General features: G+C 37.9%; 1 pseudogene; it reads left to right on the forward strand.

Moving 5' to 3' along the window:
• Nucleotides 1-244: 244 nt before the first annotated feature.
• On the forward strand, nt 245-2,380 carry LOC122659000 (annotated as a pseudogene).
• Nucleotides 2,381-8,257: the final 5,877 nt, after the last annotated feature.

Here is an 8,257-nt window from a genome sequence, read left to right on the forward strand (position 1 = left end):
TCAAGAAAAAAAAAAAAAACTTGCAACTCATTTTCCCCAGTTGCATCTTCCCAACCAATCGAATTGGGGAAGATGAGTTGCAGGTATCCTTGAGTCTTGGATGTGCTAGTGGAGCTTTGTCGGATCAAGATTGTCATCGTCGGCCCAATTTTTTCTTCATCTTCTTCTTCTTGCTGGTCTGGAAAGGAGGTGATGAGACTTTCCCCATATGAGAGATATCGGCCATGGTGATGAGACTTTCTCCTGTCTGTCTTTGCCTTTCTTTATCTTTCCGCCTTTTTCTTTTTCCATCTTTAGATACCCTGCAAGATGATGCATCACTGGAAGAAAGCATGAGTTTCGTAAGCAATGGTTTCGGTTTCTGGTGGGGATTTACTGTTCTCCTCCTCCTTGTGACTCGGTCTTTTGGGTTAAACACAGACGGAGTTCTTCTACTCTCCTTCAAGTACTCTGTTCTAAGTGACCCTTTGTCAGTGTTAGCGAGTTGGAACTACGACGACCAAATGCCTTGCTCATGGAACGGAGTTATGTGCACCAGAATTGGGACTGCGGGCACGGGCAATTCTCTTCGTGTCATCAGCTTGGTTCTCCCCAGTAGTTAGCTTCTGAGTTCGGTTCTGCCAGACCTGGGCATGATCGAACACCTTCGCCATCTCGATCTCTCCAATAATTCCTTCAATGGAACTCTACCCGTCTCGTTGTTCCACGCTTCTGAGCTTCAATCACTCGCTCTCTCCAACAACGTCATCTTTGGTTCGTTGCTGGAGTATGTCAGTGGGCTCAATAGCCACGAATTTCTCAACCTATCCGATAATACCTTGGCGGGAAAGATTCCTGACAATCTAACTGCGCTTCCTTATCTCACTGTCCTTTCCCTCAGCAGCAATTACTTTTTTGGCGCTGTGCCCAGTGGATTTGAAGGTCTAGAAGTTCTCGATCTGTCGTCCAACCTAATCAATGGATTGTTGCTTGCTGATTTCGGAGGAGATAAACTCCGTTGCTTGAACCTCTCTTACAATAGGCTCTCTGGAGCTATCCCACTGGACTTTGCAAAGAAAATCCCTGCCAATGCTACTTTCGACCTCCCCTTCAACAATCTAACCGGAGAAGTCCCGAAATCCGAAACTTTCAGTGATCAGAAGACAGAGTCATTTGCCGGGAACCTTGATCTATGTGGGAAACTCCTTAACAAACCATGTTCCATTCCTTCTTCTTCGGTCTGTACTCCTCCAAATGTCACCGATGCCACGTCTCCGGCAATTGCAGTGATGCCCAAGGCTATAAACTCAACCCCTATAACTTGGTCGAGCGGGAATGGGATTCAAGACACTCAACAGCAGGGACGAAGCGGACTTAGGCCAGGAGCGATAGCAGGCATCGTCGTTGGGGATTTGGCGGGACTAGGGTTGCTAACAAAGATGAAGGGACAAAGCTCCACTAAGCACATCCAAGACTCAAGGATACCTGCAACTCATCTTCCCCAATCGATTTGGAGAAGATGAGTTGCAGGTGTTTTTTTTTTTTTTTTTTTTTTTTTTTTTTTCTTGAAGGGGTATTTTTGTAACTTTACCCCTTGATTTTAACATTGTTAGTCATGAATTGACGGAATGGGTTTATTTGTTAACGTTTGTAAACCTCAGGGGGATACACAAAATTTTCCAAAACTGGGGGATAAAATCATACTTTTGTTAAACCTCAGGGGTGGTATGGGTAAATTACCCAAAAAAATCCACCTAAATTCCCTAATCCCCGAGTGCGGTGTAGTTTAGGAACGAGAGCTCAACACATGGAAGATGTGACATTCAATGATGTCAAGTTCAAGAAAAAAAAATGGGTCAATCAAGCTCGTAACATTAGATGAAGTATTTTTCACGTGTCAAGTTCTCAGCCTCGAATTGTACCGCACTTGACAATTAAGGAATTGGTGAGAATTTTAATCCCTCTCTTTATGAATCGTTATCCCCTGAGGTTCGTTGACCGGTACGATTGTGCGGTTCCTCTCATAGGGGGTTGAAATGATCATTCCATCCCCTGACGGAACACACTGCCCGGGTGGGATCCACCCCACTTTTATTAGAGGCACTAGGGAACCGTACCGGGCAGGGGAACCGCAGGTGATAAAAATTCTCTCTTTATATGGGTGAGAGAAGGATAAAAATCCTCATTGATGCCCACATTGCTACTGCAGTGCAGTGTGGGCAGCAGAGAGGATTTTTATCCGTGAGAAAAACACAAGTGGTATCAGCTACCCTCAACCCTTTTTTGTTTTTTATATAAGTATTTCAACGAAATTCTTGTATATGATTTCACTATAAATTTGTAGCAACTATTCTTTTTCTGTAATGCAATCTGTGAGAGATATGAAAACGAGCGACTGTAATCAAATCTTTGTATGTACTATGTGATTGTTTATTTACAATTTCCATTATTCTCTGCATCATTATAAGTTACATTTCTGTAAAATCTCTCTCTCTCTCTTTCACTCTTTCTCGTTTATTTGCAAATTCCATTATTCTCTGCATCAATATAAGTTACATTTCTATAAAATCTCTCTCTCTCTCTCTCTCTCTCTCTCTCTCTCTTCTCTAAGTTTATCTTTTTCTCAATCATATATGGTGGTTGTATCTATGATCCAGATTCAGATAAGGAAGATTTAATGCTAAGTCTTGGCTGCATTAGTTGATATGATTTTGTGAAGCTTCCGAGAAAGAAAGAAAAAAAAGTAGTTAAGAGGTTTGTGGGTTCCAAGTTAATTACTGATGTTGAGCCTTTTCTGCCAAAAAAAATTGACAGTTCATGAGACCCTTTTGGAATTTTGTATCAACTAATATTAGAGGCTAAGAGTAGAAACACATACATTGAAGTGCTTATGTCACCTCAGCATGACTCAACTTTATTTTATTTCCCTACCTACTCCGTCTCCTCCTTTTCCCTTCTTCTCCTACTCCTAGGAAATTAACCAATCAAATCTCTTGAACAAGTTATGGATTCCTCTCTACACTACATGTATTACATGATCCAATTCAACTTTAAAAAAAAAAAAATTTCAATAATAATTCATATAGTGGATGCATGAAGATTAAATAAATTAATTAAAAGCCCTTTTACATGTTTCTTAGCCTATGAGGTTCTTGTTTCCTGCCATATTAATGATGAGTACCCCATTATGTTTCTTATTTGGTTGTTGGAGTTGCCTTTATGAGAGTTGGGTCCATTCTTCCCTATATATAGGGATGGTCGACAAGGCTTATTATAAAAAATTAAAAATCTTGAAAGGGAGCGTGATTCGATATAGAGAAAGTAAAAAAATCTCACTCCTGTTAATGCTTTCATGTACGTTTATATTAGCCCCTACTATAAGGGCCACATTACTTTTTAAGGAACAACAAAAGAAAGTGACCCCATGAGTAGAAATATAGATATTCTCCTCATCAAGGATGCCCATACAATAGACAACTAAGCCTGGTGATCATAACCATGGCAATAATAATAATATGAGACATTAATACCTCCATCAATCGATCATCTTTTTATTTTTCTTTCAATCTCAATCAACTATACTTTTCTTTGTCTTCTCAAATGAAATATGTGTTCAATATGCTTCCTCGTCATGGATAATTTAATATAATTTATACAATGTAGTGGATTATTGGGGAAAGTTTTCCTTCATTAACGGTGAATGGTTCATCTACAAATCTAAGATCATCATTACGTACTCTCTCCTTCCCTCTATATGTTGAAGGTCTAAAAACCTCGTCTTTCATTGTGACTTAAGGAAAACTTGGTCCAATATAGTGGGTAGCCTCATAAGCAATAAAATCAGTGGGGTTTGGTCAATTTCATGATGAATTGCAGGTATGGTGAGCTCATGATCATTCCATGGAAACTCTTGGATCCATTGTGTGTGACCATATTGGAAGACACTAACTCCATCATGTGGTGGTTTTTCTAATCTCAATCAATCATGTCTACTTTTTCTTTTGAAATGAAATAAGCCCAAACAGTTTTTTTCTTGGGGTGGGGGGTGGGGGGGGGGGGGGGAAGAACACTAATCGGTCACGTGGTTTCTACGCCCAAACACAATAGTGTATCCAAACCAATGCCTCTATACACACTCTCATGGGCACCGTGCTGATGCATGGGCTATAGGACCGGTAAGCATTCTCTTGCACTTTTTTTTTGGGGGGGGAGGGGAGGGGATCATGTATAATTTAAAAAAGACAAATATACAAAACAGGTTTTGTAACAACAAATGGAGTTTTTAAGCAAAGACTGAATCAAATGGAAGCTAACTACAATAAAATTGCAACAAAAAAAATCTTTTTTTCTTCTAAGATGACCCACCTATCCAAGGGATATTTGGGCATTTTGTTTACATTTTTCAATCTAACTTTTACATGAACTATATATAAAAAAAGATATTTTTTTATTGACACTCCTCAAGATGTCAAAAAATTTGTAATCTTACTTTTTTGTCCTAGTATGATATAAAAAAAAATTTCTAATGAAAGTAATAACGTCATTTCAGATATATACTTGAAAAATGTGTATAACAATGACACATTTTGATAATGACATTAATACGTTTTTTTTTTTTTTTTTTTTGGGTGAATTTTTTGTTTTTTTTTTCTTAATATTGTAATGTAAGACACAGACTCACAATGACATTAATATGTTACTTTCAAATTATTTTTGAAAACATTTTTATGTCTTATCTTAAAAAACTTTTGAGAATAAGATAAGAAAAAAATAAAAGGTGTCAAGTTCTAAATACACCTATATGTTGAAGGTCTGAGATCGATCTCTTATCAATGATTGATGAATGAAGCACTTGTGTTACCCAACTCACCATCGCCACGTAGGCCCACACAAATTAATGAGGCCATGGCTCAAAAGGGGGGGAGGAGTAGACAAAGCTTGGTAAAGGTCCTTCTATCTCAAGGAAGTAAAAGGAATAGATATTCTTGGCTTTGTTTCATACATGTCACTTTAGAAGAAGAAGAAGAAGAAAAAAAGTGTATGTACATAGCCTTTACCTTGAGAGAGCTAGTGGTCAGTGATTACTACTAATTATTTTGTTATTTCAAAAGCCTTCTAGAGCATCATACCTATGAAATAGTTCAAAACTGATTTTGGCCATGGCCAAGTTTAGGGATGGAAAAAGAATCAGATATATTGATGCATAGGTGGGGTGAAGGTAGCATCAGCCCTCTATATCTATGGTCCTCAAATCAGCATTGAGCACAACAACTAAAGGTCCCCCATGATGGAATTGGATTAGTGATGACCATGGCTCAAAAGTAACTAAAAAGTCACACTAATTAATGTATAATTTATATACTTAGTGGGATAACATCGACTAATCGTGAACCGGGCATCTTCCAAGTGTCTTAGGTATCACATTGGCACATCAGCTAAAGGGAAGGTTCATGCATTAGGCCTAAGAGTTCTACACTTAGGGTTTATGGCTAGAGATATGATCCTAGACTTTAACTAGTATTTAGGATAGCATATATGCATTACCATCCTAAAGTTGATGGAAATGAAAGGGGAGACCAGAAATGGCCTCTATGTCAGAAGCAACCTAAATATTTTAGAAGATGATTTCCTTTTGGAACCTGCAAACTTTCACTTTTGGATAAAGAGATTATGATTTTGATCAATTATAGAAAGATATAAAACTATAGACCTATGAAGGTGATGATCATTTCATAACTCAATAGAGAATAGATTTTGGATGGAATATTACATTTCCCTACCTACCATTGTTTAAGGTTATATATTACTTCTGTTCTAGTAGATTACATCACCCTCATGAGTAGGAGCTATGAAAATCTTTTGGTGCAAACCTGAGATAAGATGGACCAAACTCAATGTTGATGGTTGTTCATTAGAAAATCCTCGGGGAGAGCAGGAGTGGAAGGTGTTTTCAAGGACCACTTGGGTCAAGTGATAGATACTTTTAACGTCTATATTGGAAACACTTAAAATTTTCAAGCGAATTTACTGGTCTTATCCGGGACTTATTCAAATCCAAAGAATTAAATGTTGAACATTTATGGATTGAATGTGACTCCGCCTTAGTGGTTATATCCTTCCAAGCATGCTCGATCAATCCTTTGGTATTTACAGAAGGAGTGGCATTTCCTCCAACCTTTTTTGAACTCTATCAATTGGAAGATTTCTCACTGTTAATTAAGAGATGCCAACTAGGCTGTAGACTACTTGGCAAGAGATGCAGCGAAAAATTTATCATCAACTACACATATTGCTCTCCCTTTTCACATCAAATAAGAGCTCTCGATCTATTGATGAGGCAGGTAGACCGAGATTTAGGTTCTTTTTTTAATTTCTTTTTACTTTGAGTTTACGGAGTTCCTGTTGATGGCAATGCCAAAGGTGGTTTCTCTTTTCCTATGTACTTGTATAAGGCAGGGTACGCGTATGCCCTCCTTCCCTCTTTTGTTTACTTTTTTTTTTTTAAATACAATCTAACCTTCTAGCAAAAAATACACCACCCTCATGAGTTGAACTGATCTTACTAGACAATTTGCAAATTTACTCTTAAAAATGACCTCTAATATCCCTACCCAAATGGGGGGGGGGGGGGGGGGAAGTGCTTTAGACCTTTAAGTACACAAGCAACCAATTAATCAGAGCATTAAGGAACAATTTGTGTGTATTTAGGGGTTGGAGGTTTGAATGGTACGGTTTGTATATTTTAATGAGTATAATGTGGATGGAAGATCAAAAACTACCCTACTAAACCGTCCCTAAGAACCTTTAACATGCATTGTTAATCTACTCACTTTAGTGATAACTGCATTATTAGGCACTCTCAACTGTCTTGAAGCACTTTAGATAATCTACAGGATTTGGTTATGGAAAGAATGAAACAGTTGGAGAGCTTTGTATGTAAAGAAACTAAATAACAGGAAAAAAGAGTTCAGAAAATCAATGGTCCATCTTGATCCACACCATCTATCTAACTATTATAAGCTTTTAAATGTGAAGTCAAAGGAGATGGATTTAATATTGTAATAATCATTTGGAGGAGCCCCTCCTGCCTGGTCCCTCCCCTCCCCATACTATCTAAAGATCAAACAGAGAAAAGTGAAAGATACCCTCTTCCATTCCTTCTTTGAAGGCATGCTTGGGGACCAAAGTTGTTACATAGCTAGATGTGTTCTTTTAAGTGCATATGCGCCCATGAACATGATTGATTGATTGATTGATTATAGTGTTTCTTTTCTCCTTTGTTTGCTATTTTTGGGTTCAGAAACTGTTAAAGCAGGGAAATATATATTTTTGTTCTTTTAAATGCATATGCACCCATGAACATGATTTATTGATTATTATGTTTCTTTTCTCCTTTGTTTGATAATTTTGGGTTCAGAAACTGTTAAAAGAAAGGAAAGATGGATGCATGAGGCATGCCGGAGGCACATGAGATGAGCAGGTTGTTAATGGCTTATTATATACCAGATTGAACTGAAGATCTCCGAACCCAGTGAGCTACCAAACTTTCTAGCTCTGATGCCACTTGTTGAGGTGTAGCACTTATCCTTAAAAACTAGCCATGAGAGGGTGCTTAAGTCCTTATAAGTCTTCGCATAAGGCTAATCACATTAACTTCCTGCTATTCCTTCCCTTACATTAGTCCAACAATTCACATTAGAAAGTATTTTGGATGGTTTACAGAATACTAATTCACCAAATCATAAAATGATCCACCTAGGCACATGAGTTTTTATGGTTTCTCCACTCTATGAGCCTCTCTTTTTTTTTCTCTGTTTCTTGATTCCATTCTTCTCCAGAGCATTGTAGCCTCATTTTGTTTCAATGGAAAGTATTCTAAAGATTTTTTTTTTTTAATTCCAGAAAAAGGAAAACATTGTCTTATTTCACTGAAATGCAATACACATTTTAGAAAGGAAAACCTTCAAATTTCAAGTTTTTAATGTTTTTTCCCAAAATGAAAAAGATGATGCTTAGAACAATAATACAGTTTCAAACCATGGAGAAGAGCACCACCTTACATTTCTCAGTCAGACATGCAGAAATAATAGAGAGGGATGGGAGGGTCATAATGTACGCAGCCTTATCCCTGCTTCACAGAGAAGCTGTTTCCCGACTCAAACAAACGACGACTAGGTTTGCAATGGAGCAACCTTACCGTTGTGTCAAGGTCCACCCTCTCCTAGAAGTGCTTCAGAAAAATGGACAGCAGCCAGTATAGTTCACCCTGTGACCAATA

This window comes from Telopea speciosissima, chromosome 4 (genome assembly GCF_018873765.1).
Source record: "Telopea speciosissima isolate NSW1024214 ecotype Mountain lineage chromosome 4, Tspe_v1, whole genome shotgun sequence".
NCBI classification, from domain to species: Eukaryota; Viridiplantae; Streptophyta; class Magnoliopsida; order Proteales; family Proteaceae; genus Telopea; species Telopea speciosissima.